The sequence below is a fragment of the Mustela nivalis genome, assembly GCF_964662115.1.
Source record: "Mustela nivalis genome assembly, chromosome: 20".
Classification (NCBI taxonomy): Eukaryota; Metazoa; Chordata; class Mammalia; order Carnivora; family Mustelidae; genus Mustela; species Mustela nivalis.
Genome location: NC_139039.1, coordinates 37,458,592 through 37,472,672, shown reverse-complemented (window position 1 = coordinate 37,472,672; position 14,081 = coordinate 37,458,592). Strand labels below are relative to the sequence as shown.

At 41.1% G+C, this 14,081-nt stretch overlaps 1 protein-coding gene across 2 annotated transcripts in view; it reads right to left on the bottom strand.

Annotated features, from left to right (window-relative positions):
• Positions 1-14,081, bottom strand: part of CSMD1 (CUB and Sushi multiple domains 1) — a 1,903,837-nt gene that overhangs the window by 1,705,386 nt on the left and 184,370 nt on the right. The window lies entirely within an intron of this gene.

Sequence of the window (14,081 nt, the reverse complement as noted above, 5' to 3'; positions counted from 1 at the left end):
GCCAATGTAGAAAAGATCAGGTATGTAGTGGGGCGAGGAGCCAGGCCCACCCAGGGTCATTACATGAACCGATAGCACGAGTCATTCCTGCGGTCACAACGTCCGTCTCCTCATTAGTTTCATGTGCTGAAATATTCACTTTGGCTTTGATCCACTTTGGGTGGGATTTTTCGCTCACTCTGACCTACAATACCCTACTGGACACCCCTTCTTTGTTATTTGATTCACCTTTTAAGCTTACACTGAGCTGACTTCTCTTCTTTCCAGAGGTGGCTTAGCTTAGCCTGTTCCGGTGAGCTTTTCTGTCCTTCGTATGTGTTTACACAATGTTCTATACTCTATTGGTCTCAAAGGTTATCCATGAGTCCCCACCGCACTAGCGAACTTGTGACATTCTCAGCCAAGTCTGATTCAGACGTTATCTTTCTGAAGATCTTCCTCTGCGCTTCCTGAGAGAATCGGCCCCTTCCCTCCCTGCGCTTCCTTCCTCCCTTCTGCCCCCTCTTCCCTTTCTCTCTCCCTCTGTTCCTGTCTTCCGGCCCTTTCCTTCTCTCCCATAGATATTACTGAAATAAACCCAGTTAGCCCGACACACAACTAGATGTTAAAATGGACAGCTGAAGAAAATAAAAATAATACGGTGAGGAAACGTGCAAATATTCCTCCACTGCCCCCCAATAAATACAGATTCATAGTCTCCAAGAGCGCTCATCTTCTTAAAATTGCATACATCACACGCTAGTCTCCTTGCAACGAGTGATTTATTTATTTATTTCAGTTACCACTCAAGTTTATTCCACACACATTTAGTCTTTGCATACCTACTCGAAATTCAGCAGGGACACACCAAATCAGTCTCTCTTTGAACTCATCAGCTTTTTTGGAATGTTCTTAATGTTCTCTTCCTTTTCCCCGGGTCCTTGTTGCTGCCATCATGGCTGAATGGGACAGCTCACCCTCTCAGCCAATGTGCCATGCTCGGTTCTCAGTCCCGCCATGCAAGCACATCTCCGGTAGAGAGTCCTCTAAGAGACCACTCTTACGCGGCTGTTCTCTAATCTTTAGTAATTACACAGAAGACTCATATTATTACCAATGGGTTCAGAACTAAAAGGAGCAGTTCTGGGAAGTGCTGCCAAGAAGCTGTACTCAATTACACGAATGCCCTTTAGTGTAAGATATTTTGTCTCTCGGCACCACACTTCCCAGCATCATTGGCGATGTTTAAAGTAACCAAGCATTCCCCGGGCGAAATTTTAATGCCAAACCTTTACTGCCCACCTGTTTTATGCTTTTTGTCAGCACATTTAAGTCCACATAGGATGCAAGATGATTAACGGGGATCTAAATTCCTTACAGAAATCTATTTTTTAACCATTGGATACTTGGGCATTCAAGCATCTCAATGGAAAATATTATTTGAGGAATGGCATATAAAAGTTTTTCTGTTATCTTAGAAATACAGCAGAACATAAAAAGTAAGTAAGACTGACATCACCTTTTTCAACCTTAAAAGACCTGGAATATTTAGCCATTCCTGGTAACTAATAACAAAAGGCAGCACCATATTTGTCAATGGCAAACTTACGTGATTTCATAGATAGCGGGCTTGACCTATGTGTGTGTTTTCAGCGAAAAGACAGATCCCCTGACAATAAGGAGAGGCTCTCTGTAATACCATATATGTTAGCATCCCTGCCCCTGCCTCTCTTCCCTTCTTATGCTGTCTGTCTCCCAGACACCCAAGCTAAACAATGTCTAAAATGCTTTGAAAAATATCATTTAAGGGTACAAAGTTATTTCATCACTTTGGAGGAATTACTCATGATCATATGCTTTAATAGGAAAAATAAAGCACTAGGGATGGGTTCCAACAGTACTTCTGACTTGTATGCTCAGGAGGAGAAAGTAGATACACATAGGTTGACGACACAAAAGTCCTTTAACAGGGACGGGAAATTCACTGAGACGCAGACATTCATTTTACTGACTCTGAAGAGATCTTCTTATGACCCGTCGTGGCTGCTGGTCTGGGAAGTTCTCAGCAGCCCCAGACTGAGAGAAGGTCTGCTGATGAGGGGTTTGTTAATAAGGACGCTGAGCTTAGCATGTCTAATTAAAATGCAGCATAAGTTGAGGACCGTGTGATAATGAAAGCATCCCTGATCGTAAAAGCACTAAAAAGGCTTAGAGAAGCATTTTGCACGTATTTCAAAAGCACTATCTTATAAAACTATTTCTCTAAGAAATAATTTACTCAATGCTGGATTTCTGTTTTTTTCTTAAAATCCCTTAATAGACATAGGTCAGAAGGAAACTTTTCCCTAATATATTGTTCTCCTCTGATAAACAGTCAAGATAAACACAGATATTATCCTCTTCAATTGCCAAATAGTCAGTCTATTATTCTTACATATGTTTATATATCTCGACCATTTTGATCACATGTCTTATCTGTAATATTTTGGAAAATCCCATTGTATATATAGCCTTAACACCTAATAGTCTTACAATTGTGGTTGCAACCAGTAGTATGATTTCTCTAGAAATTACTGACTATTCCTCGCAGGTGGCCAGATTATTGAAGAACTGGGTTTTCACACCAAAGATAGGAGACTCTCCAGGTCCATGAGCAGAAGCTCCGAAATCCTGAGCTCTCCTCTCTCCGTGATGGAGTGTGGGAATGTGCCCCGAGAGCTCGCTGTCTCAGAGCTGCTGCTCTCAGGAGGCAGAGTCGACATAGGTGACAATCACTTGGAAATTCGGGCCGTGGGTCTACTGTTTTCATGATGCTGTTGAAGGCAGGGAGATGAATGAATGGTTTCTCCACAAATGGGTTCGACAAACCACAGAAAGGGGCGTGTGTGCATATGCAGGGTTCCGGTTCTCCCCTATAGCTGAAGGGACCAGAGACAAAATGGATGGAATGGACGCAGGAAAGAATACAGGAGGAGAGGCAGGTTGAAAAAGGCTTACGAGTTGGGCTGTGACGTGTACACACGCAGAGAGAGGCTGAGACATTCCACCTTTGGACAGTTCTTGTCAACGTGCACACACGGACCACATTTCTCGGTTTGCCGGTACCACCGCTTGCTTGCTTCGCTTTTTTTTTTTTTTTAAGTATTTGGTACCACAGCTTTCGAAGCAATATTTCCAATTTTCTATTTATTTGAGCACAGCCGTAACCATTTGTTTTCTGACAAAAAATGCTAAAATAAATGAGTAAAATAGGGAAACTAATTATGTGTGCTGAACTGGGACCTCCAATTCCGGGCGCGGTGTCCGGCATGTCCTCCACTGTCTTCCCATGACTTTGGTCTCCCATAGGCCTTCATGTACTCCGAGTCCAGCCCATAAATCCCGCTCAGTACCTCACTGAGGCAGGCGTTCTTCCAATTAAGCACAAATGAGCTATACATGAAACCGTGAGAACTTTTCTCTTGTTCAGACAGACTGAAAATACCGCCACAAAGGGACATGGGCACGACTGTTTAAAGCAATCGCTACTTGGTACTGTGTTCTTTCTTTGACGTCCCTCCGAGTTTTCATAAAATAGACATATAGGGAAACACCACAAATGGAGGGAAGGGAAGACTTCAGCTACGTAAACTCCAGCACTCGCCAAGAGACCCGCCTGCGCAGGTGAGTAAGATGTCCTTCCGCAGAGCTCCCGTGTGTGCAGAGAAAACCTTGTTTGCTCTGTGGCTGAGAGGGGCCAGCTGGACGATGTAGCCGAGGCCATTCCAGGCAGAGCTGGTTCCTCAGCTGGACCACACTTTAGAAGGCCTTCTTCCTGACTCTAGGCCTCTGCTCTCCCCACCCCCCTTTTTTTTCCTTTTTTGGTCACTTACTTTAAAAAACATGTCTTTGAAATATCTTTCTCTGCCCCTTTGAGATCTATGCCAGTCTTTTTTGAAGAGCCTCTTGCCAGTCTTACAACCAAGGACAGCCTTTCTCCAGGACCTGGGAGCCTTTCCTTTGGAAGGCGATCCTCAAGAAAGGACCACACCACCTCCCGGGCTCCTGGGAGAGAAGGAGTCCCACCTAGATGGGCACGACTAGCAAATCCAGACGGTGTATCCAGAGAAAAGCTCGTGCAGACCAGGAATGCTGGAGGCAGTGTCCTGGACACTCGCGGCAACCATCCTCCCCCGGGACCCCTCTGGCACTCGCTCTGTGCAGTGCAGGAAGCCCTCCTACGTTCTGTTTCACCGAGGGGCGTTCAATCCCTCTCCCCTTTATAGTCGTCTTGCCTAAAGTCTTCCTGGCCTGTGAACTTGTCTAGTGCAATGTTTCTTTGACACAAGTAGACAAGACAGGAGTCCATGGAGGAGCCTGGCATGGTACACACCCAGAAGTCAGTGGAAATGCTGGGTCTGGGAACACGGCTGGGCAGACCAGCAGCTCAGAAAGCCCCAACCACCTGAACATGAAGCTTTTGTGACGCGCCCCGCCCCCTGCCAAGTATCTCGCATCATACTCAATAAACAAAAGGGCCTATCAGGGAGTTCTCAAGATAAAAGTAATAATTCAGATTTATTTGTTATAAACTCTGTTCTGTTCACACGCGCTGGATGGGGTGAGACTACCTCTGGCTCGGGCACAGAGAGCTCCACTGTGGTCCTGGGAGGGAAGGAGGTGCAGCCACCAGGTCATGAAGCTCAGGACAGGGGGGCCACCAAATTCCACAAAATGAAGACAGAACATGACGGAAGCAACGGACTTTCATCCTTCCTTCATTATGCACGTTAACTCTGAACTTACGAGGTACTGCTGTATGTTGGCTAACGGAACATAATACATTTTTAAAAATAAATAAACAATATAATGGATATGCAATTAAAAATTTAAAAAATCCTTTTTCTGGCTTTATGGAAATAGTACATTGTATAAGTTTAAGATACATAACCTGATGGCTTGATATATATCTGTATATACAGATACATATCACAAAATTATCACAATAAGCTTTGTTAATGCCTCCATCACCTCCCCTAACTACGACTATGGTTGCTGTTGTGGTTTGAATATTAGTTCTTAAGATAATTGCACTGCATTTGACTAGGAAGCAGTTAAGAGAACATCCTGAATGAAACAAGAAAAGTGTCTATTGGACTGACTTATGTCTACTATATAGGAATCAAAGTGTCACTTCAAAGGCTAAATAATAAGGACAATTCCAACATATTCTGAGAGAGAGAAAGACAGACTAAAAAAGGTTATAAATGAGAAGCTATAGCTATCATAACAAAATTATTTGCAGATTACAGAAATGTTTCCTTTGAAAGTCACTAGCTATAAAGAAACGTCCTTAAGTGGGACAGGTACTAAATAAACCTAGAAAATAAATACCTTTCATAAACATCAAGATTAATCATTTAGAAAATGTTAAAATACCCGTTCATATAAAATGTATAAATTACCACATGAAAAACTTACAAAGACATTTACTCATTGATCTGAAGGGAACCATATCTCAAACACTTATAAAATGTTACTGGAGTGTATGAAAGATCTAAATAATGAAGACGTACGCAGGACTCCCGGATGACCGCTGTCCCAAATGAACCTACGAATTCAAAGTAATGCTAATCAGAATCTCAAAGCGTGTTTGGAATAATCTGAAAACTTTTCTAATTTGGGGAGAAGGAATTTTATCAAGGAATAGAGCGGCTTTACCTTCCAATATATAAAACATATATTAACAAGTACAAAACTTAAAACAGCTTACTACTGGCATTTAAATCGACAAGTTAGCATCTGTCTGAGGGTGCAGGATTGGGGGAGAACTCAAAGGGAGAAGAGATTAAGTGTGTGGAAATGGATTTTGAATTAAGAGTTATTCTAAAAACTGTCTACAACTTTCTGGGAAAAAAATATACCGGTCATAGTATATGTTGAAATAATTTCTAAAAAAAAAAAACCCTCAATTTTTAGAGTACTAGAAACTTAGCTATATTAATACTTACATAGTATCATGCTGATAAAGAGCTCATTAGCAAAACTTCAAAACAAGAAGCTTGGAGGAAAAAGATCAATCATTTTGACTTCCTAAAATTACACACCACCTCTGTGTATCCCAGACACCATAAATAAAAGGCAAAGATGAAGCAGGCTCTCAGACAAAAAAACCCATGAGACATTTTTGCTGGATCTTCTTCATCTGTCCCTGAAAACCAACTCTGGCCTCTTCTCTGCTGCTTCTAGGCCACCACATCCTCCATCTCTCCACGTCCTACTGCCTTAGCTTGGTCCTCTGGCTTCCAAGGTATCTTCTCAGGGACAGAGAGGGCCGTAAGGAGGGAGGTGGTAAGGATGGGGTTGGGGCAGCAAGCATCCCCAGGACTCAGTCCCCTTCCCTGCCAGATCACTAGGCGCTGATGCTGACTGCCCCTCCCAGCGTCATAGCTCCTGGGGGCCTTCCTCCCACCAGGCCCTGGCTCTTCCTAGGTTGCTGGGACTCTCCCTGCTCCTGCAGCTCCCAGGCTGGTAACTTAATTCCACTCTCATCAGTCTTGGGGAAACCTATCAGTAACCACCCGCCCAGCCACCTCACCCTGCCTGTACCTTTAGAGAGTCTCCATCCAATGCTCTCTAATTGGTCATTTAGGACACCAGCTTGATTTCGTTTTGTTTTTCCCTCCCAGGACCCTAACCAATTCAGTATGTGAAAGATGCACTTTAATGAGGTGAATATATGGTAGGGGCTCACAAATGAATAGGAAAACACCATATTAACTGCTTCCACAAAACTGCAAGTGATTAAACTGATACAGCTGACCAAGTCGTAAAAGGAAAGAAAAATCCGCTAACAAGTCAGGTAAGATATTCAGCTGAATTCATAATCAAAGAAATGCACATTAAACCAGGGAGGTATAATGTTATTACATATTTTTTAAGATTTTATTGTTTTTTTAAGATTTTACTTATTTATTTGCGAGAGAGAGCATGAGAGGTGAGAATGTCAGAGGGAGAAACAGACTCCCATGGAACTGGAAGCCTGATGCGGGACTTGATCCTGGGACTCCAGGATCATGACCTGAGCCGAAGGCAGTTGCTTAACCAACTGAGCCACCCAGGCGCCCGATTTTATAAGATTTTTTAAATGATCCTTTCTAAGTCCTCCCAATAGCTATCAGCTTAAGGGGCTTTATTTTCACTGTTTTGGGGTGAATAAATCAGTACAGCACTTTTTGTCAAATCTGGCAATGTGTTCCAAATGACTGTGCATTTGACCCAGAAACTCCATTTCTAGGAATGTATCCCAAGTTTTAAAAAGTGACAGTATGCAAAGAGATAATGTGCATGGCTGTTCTTTTCAGCATTACATACTTTAATCCATGGAGGAAACCACCCAAACACAGGTTGGTAAAATAAATTATAAATTCAGTTGTAAAAATGGTGCACACTCTTAAACACAAGCACACACCACCACTGATGTTTCTCTTCTTTTTTGTTTGTTTTAGTAAGAAAAAAGTTTGGAAAAAATACATCAAAAAATACATCAAAAATACATCAAAAATACACCACTGATGTTTCTCTTCTTTTTTGTTTGTTTTACTAAGAAAAAAGTTTGGAAAAAATACATCAAAATTTTGGAAAATTTTCTGGACAGCAGAAAATTAATATTTTGATTTTTTCTTATAAAATGTGTTTTTAAAAAATTTTCTATAAAATATTTTTTAATATGCAAAGACAAATTTAAAAATGAATAACCTTTCGTTTCCTTGGTTGTTTTCCAGGAATATGCCCTGGGACAGGCATTCGTTGGAAAATGATTTGTAAAATGTATTCTCTGATAAAACCAAGATGGGCTCAGGGGGGATAGAATGAGGCTAAGCCAGGGTGTGATCGCCAGCCAAATCCCACAGAGATATCCCTGGAATTATCTTAAAGGGAAATTCTGGGGACGTGCGGCCTTAGAATTTTCCAGATTGGCTACCAAGGGAGCAGGGTAACAGTCCACAGATGTCAGGGATCCTTGGACCTCTTGCTTAAGGGCTCAGACCACGAATGGCAGAGAGGTGCTGTGGGGAGGTGGGACACAAAACATGGCCAAAGGGGCCAAAGAATTATGGGCAGAACAGGGATCACTGCACCTGACACACATCCACATTCATTCTTACCTTTAGTATGTTGAGCTCAGACTGAACTCATTCTGAGCTAGCCAAATAGATGCTATAGTATCTGAAATAAATCTCTTCCTTGTGACTTTTAAAATTTGGCCTCATTTACTTACATGGGGGCAGGGTGTATGTGGAAAATATTGTACCTTCCTTTCTTTTCTTTCTGTGAATGTAAAACTGCTCTAAAATAATAAAGACTTTTTTTTTTTTAAAGCCTCTTTTTCTTAGTTTTCCCAAGTCATTAATGAGGAACAAATCTGTTTGAGTTCAGTGTTATGTCTTTCATGCCTCAGATGCACCAGCTGACAGATTCTCAAATAAAAACCAAAGTAATGAATCAAATATCTATAATTAGAAACCCATGGGGGGTTGGCAGCTCATATTTTCTCTATTTTACCTTAAATAAATGTCTTGCCTCAGACTTCTCTGCCCTTTCCCTCATTCTGCTCATCTCTCAGCTGTACCTGATTAACCACCTTGGGACTGAGAGATTACTTGGCAGCTTTTTCGAGTCATCTTCAATTTTAACAAGACATGTGAAGGCACACAGACCAAGAGGGTAGAAGCAGAGGATGGCAATCTATAAATTGCTGCTGCTGCTGCTGCTGCTGCTGGAACCACTACAAAGCAGGAGATGACAAGGGACAAGGACACAGCCTCACTGGTCCTAGGTCCTGGCTCAGCCACTCAGACACTAATAGACCTGAGAGCATCTGAAGACCTTGTTGTTGTTATTGTTGTTGCTGTTTGTTTTATGGAAATGAATTCTAAATATAATTCTGAAAGAACAGCATTGCTAAGATAGAGAGAAATCTTTTTCACAAAGTTACTTGTTTGCTCTCTTAACTGTGCCTGTCAGTAAGTGGTTATAGTAGTCTAGATTCTGAGACCTGGCTCATACTGTATCAGGGCTCACAGCTTGTAAGTTGAGGAGGTGCTGTCTGTTTATACAACTTAGCCTGCACTCCAACCATCTGGTATCAGTAATAGAAAAAATACAGAATCTTTGTGACACACAAGAGAAAGAAAGAAAGAACAAAAGAAAGAGAGAGAGAAAGGAAGGAAGGCAGAAAGGAAGAAAAATATCTGGGTGTAAAATGGGAGACAGGAGCTATGCTATTCTGGGTTCACAAAGGATAGAAGTATGTTTTTTCAGATTATGAAACTTGGCAAGGCCAGTATATTTCATATACGGGTTCTAATTCAAGACAGCATTCTTACTACTACTCAAGGTAATCTCTATATTTTCATTTTATCTTATCATCTCTTCCTCCCCCATTTATTGAGTCTATAATTGAAAGAAGGACCTGCATCTTATTTCTTCAGTCTACATATATCATAGACATTCAAATGTTTGCAAAGTGGTAGATGCATATCGGCATACATGCGATCTGTCATCTGTCCACAGTCTTAAGATTTAGAGGAGTCTCAAAATCAAAGGCAATGGAAAAGGAACTCATTTGGATCCCTTATGCTGAAATATAAGATACTCATTTTGCATCAGAGTAGAGTCACCACTGCACTGGCTCAGCCAGGACTTCAGTATTACACCATACCCCTGATCAACCACCAGACATCCAGCTAGGAGCCACCCAGAAGTATGCATGTGTGTGTTATGTGTGAGCAAGAGTGGAGAGACACATCCCAACAGGAATTATAGCTGGAAGGACTAACCTCTCCCCTATGTGCCATCACACACACACACTAAACATTTGAAAAACAAACAAAAAACAAGATAGTATTTAAGACAGGACTACACAGTAAACTCCCAAGCAATATAGAGATGATAATCCTCAGATCACAATTAGTTTATAAACAGTTTAAAACAGTTTCTTTCTCAACTTAATTCATGATGTCTGTAGGTATCCTAGTTTCTAGGCATGGACTTCCCTACTTATAAAAACTGATATGCTTATACATATAGTGAAAAGACATTTTTCCTTATTTCTTATATTCTCTTCAAAAGAGAAAGCTTGATACTTGAACAAACTTCTACTATAATAGTCCTTGCTTCCAGACATATGAAAATCCATGATTTCATTGGGACTTTAACAACACTTAGTTCTTGAAACATAGTATGCTCTTCTACATGCAGACATAATGTAAGATCTATCTGTTTGCAAATCGTGTGACCCCAACCAGTGAAAAAAAGGAAGAATCAAGTGATCTTAATATTGTTGGCTTATGCAATAAATTTTATTTTCAGAACCCATTTAGAGCCTGCTCTAAAGTCACCAGATTTCATTATGTTTTCTGCTATGTCAGTTCCAATTCAATAAAAAGGGATTGTGATATCACATACAATAAAAACCATCCATTATAGAAAAGTACATTTTCTTAGTCTATAAAGTGGACTATTCACTAATATTAGCTAATTGTTAACATACATTAAAGTAATCCTGGCTTCTTTCCAAAGTAATAATCCATTCCAAACTTTTCCATCTGAAGTTATCATTTATTGCTTAGTAATAAATATTTCCCTAGGAAAGCATTAACAGAAATTATTACTTTACTATACAATGGCAAATTAAAGGAAATGACCTTTGAAATATAAACTTGGTTTTATTTACTATTGACTAGTAATGATTTGATCAACATAACTCATTAAATATTCAATATGTATTAGTTCCAGCCCCTATTCTATGAACGGATATTGCACGATGCAAGGAGAGTACTCATAGGGCTCAGACAGAGCTTTTCTGAAATTAGATTCTGACAAGATCATCAGCAGGAACAAGTTAGACTTACATAGTCTTGGGGGTTTGGCTTACAAAATAGAGTCTGTCTTTCAACTGGCTTCTCTCTAGATCCCGGCTGTGGAAAAGATCTATGTCTCCCAACCACCATCTAGTTTAATTCAACATAAAAACAAATGAAAACTTAACATCAGTGAAATTAAGTTAGGTTCATTTCTAATTTTTCCTCTGATGGTTACTCCAGCAACCTTTTGAAATACTGTTTTTCCCCCCATAAAATGCGATCAGGTGTCCTGAGTGCTCTGTTTGCCAAAGTTCTGTCTCGCTCAGTGTCATAGAATACCCCAGCTACCATCATCACGTCTGCTGCGAGGATCATATCAGATCACTGTACACGTTATTTAAGAGAGTGGCCCACGCTCAGCCTCCGTTGATATGATGGCCACATACACAACACACAGCCTCACAGAACACTCCGTGTGTCAAAGACCCTGGATCCTGAGCTAGAAAGTCAACTGTCATAACATAATGGAAAGCTACCTCTTGGAAAGCTACATCTCATGTCTACTTAGATACCTGTTCAACAGTCAAACTTCTTTCTTCTTTTTTTTTTTTTTAAAAAGATTCTCTTTATTTGTGTGTGTGAGCAAGAGAGAGAGAGCACACAGGAGTTCAGAGGATGGGCAGAGGGAGAAACAGACTTCCTGCTGAGCAGGGATCCTGATGTGGGGCTCAACCCCAGGACTTGAAGATCATGAACTGATCTGGAAGCAGACCGTTAACTGACTAAGCCACCCAGGCACCCCCAGTTAAATTTATTTCTATAATTATGAAAAACATTCCCTTTATAAGTCAGAATTAAATATTCTTATGTTCTGAATGGAAGTAAATAATGAGTTAATGTTAACTAAATTCAGACACATTTAACTGGATGAATTAAAACTCATTTTCTAAAAATCTTAGAATATGGGCCACTGATCATTGATACTGGAAAATGAACCTAAGAGAAGCAGCTTATTATTGAAAAAGTCATGTTATGGGTTATTCAAAGATTAAAAATAGATTACAGAATCAATAACGTTTGATTACATTATTTTAAGAAAGTACATCCCTAATCTTTTTTGTGCAATTACTGGATAAATTGCCAACCATAAACTGTTCTCAGTGAAAATGTGATTTCTTCTCAATGTACAAAGGAACTCCTGGTTTTCTTTCTATTACCAGCAGAAAGAAGAGTGGAAAATGGAGAGAAGGAGAAGGAGAGGGAGTGGAGGGATGGAGAAGAGGATAGAGAATTTTTACCGACCAAAATATAGAAACACTCTGTATTGCACACACTATGTTGACGCAAAGCTCTGTGAAAATCAGTGGACTCCCAAGGAAGAGTCTTAGCACTTTTGTACGTGGACGGGACATTGTGTGTTCCAAAGAAACATAATACAGTAATATGATCCCTGATACCTTTAGAGAAATCCAGAGAACAGCTCATGATCAAATATCCTGTGCAAACAATCTTCACATGTGCTTTTAAAAAGAGATTTATTTATTTTAGAGACAGAGAAAGAAAGCATGCCTGGGCAGGCACACGAGCACAATCAAGAGTAGGGGAGGGAAGAGGGAGATGGTCCTCAAGCACATTCCCTGCCGTTCTCAGAGCCAGATGCAGGTCTGGATCTCAAGACCCCATGAGGTCACAACCTGAGCCAAAACCAAGAGTCAATGCTTAACCCACTAAGACAAACACACACACACCATTTAGCAGAATTAACAATGAAAAGAGATAGGAACTAGAAATTTATTTCTGTTTCCTGATAAACACACAAGGAGTAATTTTGCAGTTGGGAAAATGTAGGACTAAAAAGCAAACACTGTAATAAAGCGGTTCAAATTTGGAGATTGTTCAAAGTATCCCACAATCACACTGAACATTGAAATATAAAGTTGGGTGTAGACCTGGTTTTGCTGTTATGCTTATTGTTTTTTTCCTGAGCATTAGTTTACTCATCACACCCTTTCTGATGTCGCACTAGTCCTAAAGCTGTGTGTTTTGCCTCCTTGCTCTCTCCCACCTACATCTAGTACATCCCACCGTCTTTATTCTACCTCATCTGCTTTATTTATGTGTCAGTTAAAAGTCCCTCAAAAACTGTGAAGCAATCTGCCAATCTGGGGTCTTATTCCTACCATGATTTACGGTGATAAATCGTTTCTTGTGCTTTAGGTGACTAAGACCTTGCTTAATATAGCCAGGATGCCTGGTGGGTGAAGGCTCAGTCTAGCAGTCCGCCAGCATTCCTCTGGCACTCTGGGGTAGCACTCTGCCACAAGCACCGACCCTACCATCTCACCTGTCCACTCTCTTACTTTAGATCTGAACCGGAGAGGAAGACAGAGAGCCAAGTCAAGTCCCAGGAAGTGGAGCATGTATTGCATTGTCATGCTTGCCAAGTATCTTTAAACCATAAATTATTTTAAAATACAATGATTTGCATGAAAATAACAGAACTGACCTAATAAAGAATCACATTCCATTTTGCTCCAATTTCCAACCCTGTCATATTCCACTGACGAATACAGGAGCTTCCAAGGAGAGTAAATCCAAGAATTGTCGTCCTGGGTCAGAGAGCGCACTAGACAAGCTCATTTACAGAGGAAGCACCCACTTTGTAGTACAAGTCACCATGAATTTCACCATCGGGGGACTAAAACCAGATGGCTCTTGGGCCTTGGAAATGTAAAGTGTAAAGTGTACCTTCACGAGACTACCTTTTTATCACTAGGCACTTTGACTTTTCACACTAAGTGGACATTAAACAAGGATTATCCGAGACTTCCTGATGAAACAGGCATCCGGATGATAGCAAACTGGACTTGCAATGTCCTTCTGTGGACTCGTAATTTCAGATTTTAAAATGAAAACATTAGGTTGCCTAACTTTGCAGGCGTTTCTAGAAAGCTGGGACTCCGTTTCTTGTAATGGGGTCAGACAGTCACACACTGAGGAGCCAGAAACCATACTGGTGGATTCTACGCATTCCATCCTCCCGGGGACGGGGAGGGATCCGATGATGCTCGGTCACAGGACAAAGTGATGTCAGCATGCTGGAGGCCTGCAGACGCTGGGAACCTGGCGGGCTCCACCCTGGGTCTGCAGCCTCATTCTCTCCCCTTCGGTTTTGTTCCCTTGACATGCCTCTATCCCCTCTGCCTGCAGAGAAGGCAAAGGTCTGTGACATGACAGGATCCCTCGCCCCAGCCT